The 13,984-nt window shown below is 39.8% G+C and overlaps 1 pseudogene; it reads left to right on the forward strand.

The window, feature by feature from the left end:
• The first annotated feature begins 956 nt into the window (after positions 1 to 956).
• Positions 957 to 13,984, forward strand: part of LOC134303272 (zinc finger protein 271-like) — a 38,766-nt pseudogene continuing 25,738 nt past the window's right edge.

Here is a 13,984-nt window from a genome sequence, read left to right on the forward strand (position 1 = left end):
AAAATGATGTGGTTTGTCAACTTGATTTTGAACCGGTTCCGTGTGTTTCCGCTGAAAAAAGAGGTTCCAGACTGAGAATCAGCGTCTAATCTGGCACCACATAATACTGGCTTCTGCGTGTCGAGGTTTGAGAAGCTGCTAAACCGCGTTTGTGCTGCATTTTCACCTTTTAAAGTTCACCTGATTAAATCCTGAGCCAGTTTGCCGCTGATAGGCGCTGATATTTTCAGTGAGATGAACGGTGTGATATGACGTGGTAAAGGTGACCCGGACAGTGTAAACACTTTACGGTGAAAATGCACAAATCCCCACTCTACCACTGCTCTTTACTTTCTTAATGTAATGCCCACCGTTGATGACGCAAATTGATTCCCAAATACTGGTTAATAATTGGTTCCCAAATACTGGTGGAAACGTGGGTCAGTTCTCTACAAAACACCAAGGTTCAAAGAAAACTGAACAGAACCGGTTCAAGAACCAGAACCAAGAGTTCTTTTGGTGGAAAAACCCAGCTCTTATTAAACAGCTCGACTCATTGGAGAGTTCAATCAGGCTGGTTATTGCAGGTTCCACAGGTTATGTGGCTTATGGAACCATGGTAGCAAGCTAAGCTAACTGCCACGCTTAATGGGAATTTATAGAAACCATTGGGCTTTTGGGTTTGGGTTTTTTCTCCTTTTCAAATGGCTTCAGTGGTCTGTGTTTTATAACTTTGAAACAATACAATTAAAATAGCCAAACAGAAAACAATTGATCACTCTGACTGAATGAAATGATGTTGTAAAAATGTGTTGTCCTCTCATGCAGCTGAGTTTTCATAGATGGTTAATGTGCTGCTTAAAATCATGCTTTGGCATCAGTATGTAAATGTGTGACCCACTAAAAGCTTAAAGTGATATTACTGATGTCTGATATTACAAAACTTTGAAGGATTATTGACTCGTCAGAAATGAACAATGAACCTTAAACTGTTGAAATCCTCGTCCACAGGAGTCACCCCCCTCGACCTGTCCATCCCTCGTAAGTACTATCTGATTCAGGGGCCGAAAACGTGGGACGACGCCCTGACTTACTGCCGAACCCACCACGTCGACCTGGCTACCATCGAAAACGCAGCCGAAATGGTTCAACTCAAAGCTGAAGCTCAGAAGAACATGTTCACCTCCAGTGCTTGGATTGGACTCTACAACGACGTGAATAGCTGGCGCTGGTCACTCGGAAACGAGCCGCTCGGAAGCTGGACGAAGTGGGATTTGGATTTGCCAGAGCCGAACAATAATGGAGGAAAGCAAACGTGTGGCTGGATATCTTACGGGGAGTGGTTCGATAACAAGTGTACTATAATCGCTCCATTTATGTGCTTTGATGGTAAGAAACTACATCAGGTTACAAACTTCAGAACATTGAGGTGAAAAAAGCCGGGGACTTAGGTAGCGCAGCCCACCAACAACAAGTCTTAATTCTCCAGTTCAAGTTTCAGTGACGCCACTGGCCTGCTCAGCTGCTCAGCAGACGCAGTTGGCAACCGGGTGGCTGGGCACCCTCTAGTGGACACAATCGGTAGTGCCTGCAGCAGACAAAATTGGCCACTAAGATCTGCTGAAAAAGACTGGACAAAAGATTTTTTTCACTCTTTCTTATTCCTTAAATACAGAAAAACGTTTACATACACTGTAGGAGACATGTACACATCTATTTCCAGAAAAGTTGGGACAGTAGCTAAAACAGACTCATTCACTTTCTTAACCGCTTATCCACAGCAAAAGCTGTGTTGACATTTCAGAGTTAAACATTTCAGAGTTGATTTTCACTCTCAAAGTGTCATTTTAACACATTCGGATTTAAATTGTGTTCAGTGTTGGAGTTATTTGGCAGAGTTGATTGGATTGTTAACCTAACTTAGATTAACTTAAACTCCGCCTCTAGATTAACTTAAACTCTGTCCATGCATTTTACTTCTTCGGTTGGAGACAAGGAGACGACGGCACCATTTTCCTCCTCTCAAGTTTACGCGGTAAGTGTAATTAATTCAGTCTTAATGAAAGTGTACACTGATGATGATATTGTCAGTATAAAACATAGCTGTACTGAAGGATGTGTGTGAGAGTGAGAGAGAAAGTTTCTGTTGTAGGAATGCTGCACTAATTGACTGCAGCTGATTGCTGCCACTTAAGTTACATCAGCTGCTTTTGGTCCTGTGTGATTTTTTTTGTTTGCGTGTGCAGCCGTCTAGTCAGCTAGGTTAGCAAGCTAAATGACTTGTTTTCTCCCTGCCTACTGGGGAACTGTGTACTGTAACTGTGTACTGTGGTTGTTTTTGTTCTTTTTTCAATGATTATTCTGGGCAAATGGTTAACATATTGGTGGCTCATATGATTGATAATCATGGGTATGTGTGTTCCATATTCTTTTTATTTGTCTCAAATAACTGCATGACAATTACATACATTTAAGTTAGATATTTAATCTCTTTTCAGATTAAATGAGAATCTGAGAAGATGATGAGGGACATTTTTTCAGCACCGCCAGAAACTTGTTAATGATCCAGGCAGAAGTGCTGATATCCTTTCCATCTTCCCAAGATTTCTGGATACAAAAGGATTGGTAAGTTTGGAATGATGTTTATACTGGGTTGAAATTAAGCATTTAATGTAGTAGTACAACTAGTAGTTTAAAATTAATTCTTTATTAAAGGCTGATTAAGACTCTCCTGTTTTGATAACAAGACAGAATGTGTTCTTCAAGCCAAATATCATAAAAGTGGCCAAGAGGCTCACTTCAACACCAGAGCTGCGTCACGTGTTGCAGAAAGTTCACCAGGAAGTGATCTCGAGGCGACATGTGTGTTTTAATGCATTTGCTATAATTTTCACCTTTCATAACTTTGTAATTATAGACTAGTTTATACACTGGACAATCATTGTCTGTTTACTGTTCTTAATATATGTCTAATCTGGACACTACTGCACTTTAACTGTATTATATGTAAATAATCTCTATCTTCTGGTTAGATGCTGCTGCATTTGGTTGGCTCTGTACTTGTACTCTGCACAATGACAATAAAGTTGAATCTAATAATTGCAGGCTTTTTTTGCATTAATTCATGCATTCATTATTGTAGAGTTTAAGGTTTAGTTTGTTTATTCTGTTACAAAGTTTATCTGATTTAAGGGAAAATATGACCAATAGATAGACATTTTAAAACGCAACACCTCTCTGTGAAAGTATTACATTTGATGAATTTTCCATTATTTGATTGTGACTTTGTCTTCAGCCTATGACCAACAAATGGCCTGTCTTTGCTTTTGCATCTTCAACCGCCGCCACCAGGAAAAATAAATGTTATTTTTGAAAATTATTTGGTGTATTGGAATTAATTCATATTATTAGAAGAATAATGTAGGGAGTTAAATGAATACTACTGAAATAGTAAAATATAACTCGGAGCAGTGTTATTTTTAGATAGAACCCATCAGTGGTTGCATAGCAGAGCCTGGATTTGAACCACCAATCTTCCGGTTGACAGCCCAAAGCTCTATCTACTAGGCTACCACGGTTCAAGTTTAGCTAAAGTTTGTACTTCCTTAGTTACTTTAACTCTGTTTTATGAGTTAAAACAGGAACTCTGACAAGGTGTTAAACATTTAACTATTTTGAAAGTGTTGATTTAACTCTTAAGAGTGTGGAGCTATATAAACCCTGTGGGAGTTAGTTCAACACTGGACTTTTTGCTGGGTCCAATTAGTGTTGCGGGGAGCCTATCCCAGCTTTTCAATGGGCACAAGGCACACAGTAACACCATGGACCATGGCCAGTCCATCGCAGGGCACACACACCCATTCACCTATAGGGCAAGTCAGTGTCTCCAATTAACCTGACTGCATGTTTTTGGACTGTGGGAGGAAACTGCAGCTCCCGGAGGAAACCCACGCAGAAACAGGGAGAACATGCAAACTCCACAAAGAAAAAACCCAGACCACCCCGCCTGGGGATTGAACCCAGGACCTTCTTGCTGTGAGGCGACAGTGCTACCCACAAGCCCCTGTGCCGCCCCAAATTAATTCAAGTTTAATACATTTATTTTGAGTTTTCACAAATCTGCTACACAAAAGTACCTGAATTATCTGGTGGTATAAAATGTTCTGTTATGTCATTTAACTTCCACCTTATCAAGAATATGTGGACAGTACCAAACAGTCATGCCCAGGCCAAAATGTAATGAATCCACATAGAGTTAAATATGATAAATACAGCCAGACAAAGAATGTGTTCCATTTACTTAGTCACAAAAATAAACCTTTATGAGGAAGGCGGGCTTCACCAGTGAGTTACTGTATGACATTTAACTTTCAATTTAAATTATTTAGTAAGTATTAACCCTTTCTTTTACAATTCTTACAGCCACCCTGTCTGGCGATGCCAGGTACATTTACTATCCTGGTCCGAAGATCTGGGTCGACGCTCAGAGTTACTGCAGACAGCATCACACTGACCTGGCCAGCGCAAGAACCTTAGCAGAACACTCCATTATACAATCGCTCGATCAGTCGTCTAGCTGTTGGATTGGTCTGTTCCGAGACTCCTGGAAGTGGACAGACCAGACCAAGTTCTCCAACATTACCTGGATGCTTGGAGAACCTAATAATTATGAGAAGAAAGAAACGTGTGTTTACTTGAATAACGGTCAGGCTGCTGATGCTCTGTGCTCGTACCTCAAACCTTTCTTCTGTTACAGATGTGAGTAAAGTCTGGTTACGCTCGTTAGTTTACACTGTAAATAATGTAAAGACGTTTATTTTGTTTATTTTGTGCTTTTGTGTCCAGTTGTTACAAAACAACTGAAACTTCTGAGGCTAAAGGTTCAGTCAGATCAGAACATGAACGATCCTGCAGTGAAGGTGGCGCTCCTGGAGAAGGTGAGAAGGTCTCACTCTCTACAAGGTTCTACTGATAAAGTTCAGTTCATCTCCACTTCAGCAGCAAAAAGCTGAATCTTTAACTGAAGCTTCTGTTCTAATCTTCAGATCAAGCAGAAACTAGGAGATCATGGACTGACTGACATCACACTGAAGTGGAACGTGCAGCCGGGCGATGTGGTGTTTCACAAGAGTGAATTAAAGAATGAGAACGTAAATATGAGTGGACAAAACTGCACTGTGCTCAGATTCTGAAATGAAAAAGGACAGTAACAGCTTAGCGGTTAACGTACTGCCAAGTTGCTACTGTTGGACTCCTGAGCAAGGCATTTAACCCTACATGTAATGTAAATGTAAAATGATGTCATATTAATGGAATAGTAATTGAATTTATTTTGTTCACTAAGCTTGTGTAAGATCAGGTGAAGATGACATTAACTCGAGCGACTTGGTTAATCACTTACTGAGTTTTACTGAAGATGATGATTATTGTTATTATGAGTTTGTTTATGAAATGAAAATACTTTTGATCATTTAACCATAACTTAAGCATTCCCATGATGTTGAACCACACCCACAGCGGTAAAAACACATGCTAGAACACCAGAGCTGGGATCTCGAATACATCGTATTGAGTCTCAGCTTTGCCGTGAACGATTGGCCTGTTGTTTAGATGGGGTGGGATATTAAGCCAGATAATGCAATTACGACCTCTGCTGGCTGATTGATGGCACCTGCACAGAGGGAGAGAGTGCTGTCAGGGTGCGTCTCTCCATACACAGTGCTGATCTGCATTGCACTCGTCAAAGTGTAGGTGACAATATGCATACGGCTGCTGCCCACGTGTCGGAGGGGGCGTGGGTTAGCTTCGTTCTCCTCAATCAGAGCGGGGATCGGCATTGGTCGAGAGGAAACGTGACACAATCGAGCAAATGGACGCGCTAAAAGGGAGAAAATGCATAAACAATATATATATAAAAAAGTAGTGAATTATAATTCTTAAACCTTGGCCCTCTGTCCAACCACTTCTCCTCCCTGACTGGAAAAAACCCCGCCTAGTTTACTGCGTACAGCCTAGTTAAGTTTTTACTTTTAACTTCAGGAATAAAGTTGTAAATCCAGCAAACAGCACAGACGAGTTTTTACTTAAACAGCTCATTTCTTAATCAAAATGCAAATCCTCTTACTAATAACTCTAACTAATTAACTAACTAATAACTAATGTCTTTATCACACAAGCTCCATGTACAGTACACTGCTCTTATTGTTTTATTCTGTTCTCCTATACTGTTAAATAAATAGAACTGAAAGCTGAAGTGAGTGTTCGTGTTTACCTTAAATTGAAACTGAAACATGTTTATACAGAAACCTTCACTGTTAACAATTCTATATTACACCCGAGATCTTATCATACAGTTAGAGGCAGCAAAGCTCGTCCATTAGGAGGGAAGATATGATTGTTCAGTCTTACAGTCATTTAAAATTGGTCTCTTATTGAATTGAATTCTTCTGGGCCTCTGACATGTAATTGCTGGCCTTTTACCCACAGCAGAGGAAGACATGCACACATTCAGTGAACAGTGAGAGGTGAAGGGAATAACACTGATTATCTCTTCATCACGGCACCTGTTAGTGGGGGGGATATATCAGACAGCAAATGAACATTTTATCCTCAAAGTTGATTAGAAGCAGGAAAAATGGCCGAGCGTGAGGATCTGAGTAAGTCTGACGAGGGTTAAATTGTGATGGCTAGACGACTGGGTCAGAGCATCTCCAAAACTGCAGCTCTTGTGGGGTGTGTCCCAGTCTGCAGTGCTCAGTATCTATCAGGAACAGTGGTAAACCAGCGACAGGGTCATGGGCGGCCAAGACTCATTGATGCACGTGTGGTCCGTTCCAACAGACGAGCTCCTGTAGCTCAAACTGCTGAAGAAGTTCATGCTGGTTCTGATAGAAAGGTGTCAGAATACACAGAGCAGCACAGTTTGTTGTGTATGGGGCTGCAGAGCTGCAGACCAGTCAGGGTGCCCATGCTGACCCCTGTCCACCACCGATGCTTCCTGCCACAAAGCTAAAATGCTTCAAGAACAGTTTGAGGAGCACAACAACCAGTTTGAGGTTCTGACTTGGCCTAGAACTTCAGACGAGGGTTTAGAACATAACTATTAGTGAGTGTATAGATACAGCTGTAACCAGAGGTGGAAAGTAAGGAATTACATTTACTCGCGTTACTGTAATTAAGTAGTTTTTGTGTACTTGTACTTTTTAAAGTAGATTTTACAACCTGTAATTTTACTTTTACTTAAGTATGTTTTGTATTAAGAATTGTAATTCGCTACATTTTAAATAACATCCGTTACTGAGTAAAATATAAAAAACTCGACATTAAACCGGCCCGTTAGGCTGTGTGATCCGGCCGCTGAGCATTTACGAAATTGTGCTTTAGAGTCGGGCTTGCGAAATGAATCACTGAGTTGACGAGTCAGAAACGACTCACTCCGTTTCATTATGATGTTGTGCATAAACAACTCCATGAATCGGTTCATTTGGTGAAGAGATTCAGATGTATAAACCAATCAGAGCTTCAGAATTCACATTCTGGGTGTAATTTCAATCTCTTTCTTCATTGGTTGTTGTATAAATGACAGTTTAGTGAACGAATCACCAATTTAATCTTTTTACGGGAAAGCTGAGAGAATAAATCTAGTTTTCATTAGTTAGGTGGATAAAACAGTTGGGTCTGGTTTTATATATTCTGGAAACATACAAGATGGTCTTATATAAAGTGGATTCTATCCCTAATGGAACAACACATGGATATAGATCAGGTCAGCAGATAGGTTATGATTTTCTGTTGCTGTGTGACTAATCTGGGTCGTGGTTCTGCTGTTTACGGTACGCTTTCATTTTGCAACGATAGCAAGACATTATGAAATATTGTGATTTATTATGTTCATTTATTTGAAGTAAAACGGAGCATAAATGTGATTTTGAGATTCTGCTGGTTTGTTTTGGATTTTGATCATGTTCCTATGTAAGACCCATTATATTTTTTATAGGTGTAACCCTAATCGCCTAACACCCCCCCCCAGGTACACACCCGACACCCCCACCCCCCACCCTATGCCTGCCACTAACCCGCCAGCCCAGGGTGTTTCTTTATTTCCAGTTCTGAAAGTTGGCAACCCAAGTTGGCACTATTGACCTGAACCAAGTTAGTTAGCGTCAAGTCCAACAAGCTATAAAATACAGCGATTTAGTGTGTTAGGTGTGTAGAGGTTTAATCCATACATGAACTGCTGATATGCTGCATGGCTGGTGAGCTGTGTGTCGTCTGCTGTATCAACTTCTGTTGGAAAATAATGTCCCTCCTTCTGTTAAACAAGTAACTCAGTAACGTTTACTCTTACATTTTAAGAGTACATTTTAAATGAGTTGCTTTTTACTTTAGTAGATTTTTAGACTAGTAATTTTACTTGTACTTAAGTAAAAAATCTTCAAAGTAATAGTACTTTTACTTAAGTACAATATTTTAGTACTCTTTCCACCTCTGGCTGTAACAGTCCCAAATGCTGCTAGTTCAGGTGTAGAACCCCAGACTCCGGCATTAGAGCCCTCACAGTGGGGCGACTGGGTGGCGTCTCGGCGACATAGTCGTAGTGCAAAGCACCAACCATCTCAGTTGCACGTGTTTAACAGGTTTTCCCCACTAAGTGACCCACCCGCTGAGAAGCCTGATAATGTACAGTGGTGTTCAAAAAAATAGCAGTCCAACACCATTAACCTGATAAATCACATTTCTACATAGCAAATAATTTACTTGAAAGTGTTCTAGAGTAATGAAAACAAAACAAACCCAACAATTAGGACATGCATCCCACTCATTCTGAGTTATTGAAGCATTGATTGAAAGGGGCTTGTTCAAAATAATAGCAGTGAGGAGTTCAATTGGTGAAGTCATTCATTCTGCAGAAGAACGGGTGTCAATTTTGGCCCTTATTTAAGGTAGGAGGGGGGCAAATGTTGCACAGGTTGGTCATAGCACATTTCCTTCTGAAATACTGGGTAAAATGGGTTGTTCCAGACATTGTTCTGATGAACAGCGTACTTTGATTAAAAAGTTGATTGTAGAGGAAAAAACATACAGAGAAGTGCAGCAAATTATCGGCTGCTCAGCTAAAATGATCTCAAATGCCTTGAAGTGACAACCAAAACCTGAAAGATGCAGAAGGAAGCGTGGAACTACTGTTTAAATGGATCGAAGAATAGCCAGAATGGCAAATGATCAGCCAGTGATCACCTCCAGAGAGATCAAGGAACATCTGAAGTTCCCAGTGAGTACAGAAGATGATTAAATTAAGCCAATTTACCAGCAAGAACTCCTTGTAAAGTCCCGTTGTTAAGAAAAAGACGTCCTGAATGGGTTCAAATTTGCCAAAAACACATTGACTGGGCCAAAGAGAAATGGCTCAACGTTTGTGGACTGGTGAAAGCAAAATTGTTCTTTTTGAGTCTAGTGGACGTAGACAGTATGTCAGACGACCCTCGATCACTGAATTCAAGCCAGAGTTCACTGTGAAGACAGTAAAGCATGGTGGTACAAAACTATGATATGAGGATGTTTATCATACCATGGTGTTACACCTATTTATCACATACGAGGGATCATGGATCAGTTTAAATATATCAGAATACTTGAGGAGATCATGTTGCCCTATGTCGAAGAAGAAATGTCCTTAAAATGGGTGTTTCAACATGACAATGACCCAAAACATCTTGGTTACAGACAAACAAGATTGAGGTAATAGAGTGACCAGCCCAATCCCCTGACTTCAATCCCAGAGAGAACTTGTGGGCTGATATCTGAAGTGCGTTTTTTTTAGGCAAAACCCAAAAATGCAGAAGAACTGTGGAATGTCGTCTAATCATCCTGGACTGGAATACCTGTTCAGAGGGGCCAGAAGTTGATCGACTCCATGCAACACAGATCTCAGAAACAATTGTTCTGCCACTAAATATTAGTTCAGTAATTTAAAGTAAAGTAAAACCTCAAACTTTTTTTTCAGTTTATAGAAATTTTTTTTGAGTTTTTAAAGAAAAATGCTGCACTGCTATTTTTTTGAACAGCCTAATATTCATTTTTCTCAACTTTCTGTAAAGGATTAACACAAACTGGCTAAATGTTGTTAATGTTCTGATTTAGAATTGAAAGTCTAGTATTTTCAGTGCATTGCATTTATGGAAATAAAAGTTATTATAATGATTTTGTGCTTTATTCACTTTTTTTAAATCACTGCTATTTTTTTGAACACTAATGTAAGTGCTCTGGTTATAGGAGATTCTCAGCTCCGACACGTGCGTATTGCAACCCCCATAGAGACACCAGCGACCATAGTCACTTGTATTCTGGGGGCCAGGGCGCCCGACATCAGAGCAAATCTGAAAGTGCTGGCTAATGCTAATTGTAGATTTTCGAAGATCGTTATCCATGTCGGCACTAATGATGTTCATTTACGGCAGTCTGAGGTTACTAAGAGTAATGTTAAAGAGGTGTGTGAGTTAGCTAGGTCGATGTCCGAGGCAGAGTTTTAATTTTGTGTTTTATTATATTCTATTTTACTTGATTGTAAAGCATTTTGTGGCCTGGTGGCACTTTACTTTTAGCCTTTACTCTATTACACACTGAACTGAAGGACGATGAATGCTCGTTCGCTTTATTCCTCCTAAGGATAATGTACTGTGGCCTCCATCACACCGTTTCCCATCCAGATAAAGAACCACAACTTACTGCTACTATTGTTCTCTATTGCTGCTACTAGCTCTAATGGACAGATGATAAATGTAATTGTACCTGTCAATAGTGACAATAAAGATTCTATTCTAGTGAGTTTTTACTACTTAAACATGAAGAACTTTATTGAGTTTCAGATATCAGGCAAAGTAGCTCTTGTTTATTTACTGTAAACTCATTTGTTATGCAAACTGCATGTTCTGTACCTGTCTACTTTTAACCTCAACCAAATCAGATCGAAATGCAACACATACACAAAAGAACATGTAGACCTGGGTTCACTTTGATCCTGCAGCTTTGATTTAAGCTTTACGGTCATTGATCTGTTATCAATATATTTTATTACTATCTGTATCAAATCTTACTCAAAACAACAATCTGGTCTATAGGACACCGATCAGGCATCTTCCTATTGTGTTGCTCCCCATTTGCTGCCAAAACAGCCCTGACCCGTCAAGGCCTGGACTCCACTAGACCCCTGGAGGTGTGCTGTGGTATCTGGCACCAAGATGTCATCAGCAGATCCTTTAACTCCTGTAAGTTGTGAGGTGGGGCCTCCATGGATCGGACTCGTCTGTAGTTTGAGATCTGGTGAAGGTCATTTACACTTCTGTGAGGCAGCATTAATGCAGAAAAGCACATTGAGATCTACTTTAGGAGGTTCATGTTAACACTGAATGTATAGCGCCATCTAGCGACCACAAAAGGTTATTGTTCATGGTGGAGTAAAAGGGAAATAATTAGATTCCATCACATGATCTGGGAATCCACAGAAAACCAAACCTGCCAGTAAGTTAAAAAGAGGCAGCATAGTCCTTCTTGCAGAGTTTTACTGATTAATTATTATTATCATTATTATTATTATTATTATTATTATTATTATTACAACCCCAAAGGTTGAGTTTCTTACATTGACTTTTATTTGATGTCAGACAGGATGAACCTGAGATATTTCATCTTCATCCTGTCACTGATAACAGTCTGGATGGTTCGTTTCCATTTTTTCCAAAAAAGAGCTGGAATGCTGATTCATCACCACAATACACGTTTCCACTGTGTGATGGTCCATCCTAGATGCCTCCGAGCCCAGAGAAATGGACGCCGCTTCTGGACATGGTTAACATAAGGCATCTTGTTTGCACAGTAAAGTGTTAAGTATGATTAGTGCAGTAACTCTGTATTGTAGAGCTGATAAAGGTTTGATAAACTAATCCCTCACCCATGTGGTTATATCAGCTAGTGTTGAGTGGAGGTTCTTGATGGCGTCTGAGGGATGGAAGATCACGAGCGTTCAGATTAAGCTCACACCCTCCACCTTTACACACTGAAATTCCTCCTGATTCCTTGAATGGTTTAATGATATTCTGCACTGTAGAGGGAGAACATGCAAATCCCTTCCAATCTTTCTTTGAGGTTCATTGTTTTTAAACATTTCAATCATTTTCTCACACATTTGTGGACAAACTGGATCCTCTGATCATATTTACTCATCAGAGACTCTCAGCCTTTCCTGGATGCTGCTTTTGTACCAAACCATGATTACAATCACCTGTTCACATCACCTGTTTAACATCACATCATTATTTAGTGTTTTCACCTCATTACTAGCCCTAATTTGCCCCCATCCCAACTTTTTTGGAATGTGTTGCAGGTCTGAAATGCAGGAATGGATGTTTATTAATAAATGAAATGAAGTTGAGCAGATAAAAGATGAAATATCTCAGCTTCATCCTGTCTGACATCAAATAAAAGTCAAAGTCAGTGTAAGAAACATTTTCCATCCCGTCCCAACTCTTTCTGATTTGGGGTTGTATATATACACATGAACCCAGGACCTTCTTGCAGTGCTACCCAGCTCTACCCAGTGCACCACTGTGCCGCCCATTGTTATCATCTGTTACGTTTGTAAAATGTACCTTCACCTGAGTAGTTGTTGCCAAAAATGACCTACACGTAACCCCTAAAATCAAGCAACTTTGCATAAAAATGTTCTTTGTTAAACATGGTGGCGTGTCCTTATTTACCCCTAAGACAAGAAAGTGAGCTGTTGTTTATCTTCCTAAGCTGAATTTGTTTTGCAAACTACCTGCACTTGTCGTTCTGCCTCTTTTGTCCGATCAGTCAGGTTTGATTATGGTGGAGAGGTGGGCGCTGATGTCCTGTGAAAGCCTTCATGACCTTGTTACCTGCTCGCTCTCCTTTTTAGTTCTGCTGTAATAATTAGTGGGCGAAGCCTAAAGCTACTCTTTGCAGAACTGATATTTTACTTCTAATGATTCACATTGTAACTCCATCTTCTGTTGTTTTACCCCGAGGTGGTTCTGATGGAAACCTGTTTACCCACTCGAGGTTGTTGAGACTAACAATGCTGCTCCTGCTAGATGTGACGGAAACCTGGCATGTTTGCATTAAAAATGTAAAGAACTCGGTACGGACTTTATCACAGACTGGACTGAATGCTGAAGAACTCAGATTATTTTTGCTAGTTATAACTTTTAGTTCAAATCCTATTTTTTTTAAGTTTCCTCCAGGCCACCTGTAGAGGACGGGGTCCCTACTGAGTCTGGTTCCTCTCAAAGTTCTTCCTGTATTTTTAAGGACGTTTTTCCTGCCACTGTCGCCCTCGGCTGCTCAACAGGAGGTTTTTGGTCTGTTGGTCCTGGATTTTGTAAAGTTGCTTTGAGACAATGTTCATTGTAAAAAGCGCTATATAAATAAACTTGACTTGAGATCCACAAGAGACGAGTTGTCTAACCTAATGCTGAACACCAGGATTTCTTTGTGACACCCAGATCAGATGTCAAAATCTATTTTTTTCATATGTTTAATTACTAAAGTGATTCTGTAATCATAAAGAGGTAAGAACTGGGTTTGACTGCTTTATTGAGTCTCCAGTATTGAACAGAGTTGCTCTTGTTTAGTCTTGTTTATTTACTTTAGATCAATTTGTAATGCAAACGACCTTCATGTTCTCTATCCATCTGTTCAACCTCAGTCAAATCAGATGTAAATATAACACAAACAACATGTAGATCAGAGTTTACTTTCATCCTGCAGCTTTGATTTAAGGTTTCAGGTCATTAAACTGTTAATAACTTGGTCTGTGTGAGATTTAAAACAGAAATTATATACACATATAGAAATTAATTAAACTATAGAATTCATTATACCCACGAATAGAAACTCATCCAACTATAGAATTTATTATACCCATGTATAGAAATTCATTAAACTATAGAATTCATAATACCCACATATAAAAAAGTCATCAAACTAT

This window comes from Trichomycterus rosablanca, chromosome 2 (genome assembly GCF_030014385.1).
Source record: "Trichomycterus rosablanca isolate fTriRos1 chromosome 2, fTriRos1.hap1, whole genome shotgun sequence".
Lineage (NCBI taxonomy): Eukaryota > Metazoa > Chordata > Actinopteri > Siluriformes > Trichomycteridae > Trichomycterus > Trichomycterus rosablanca.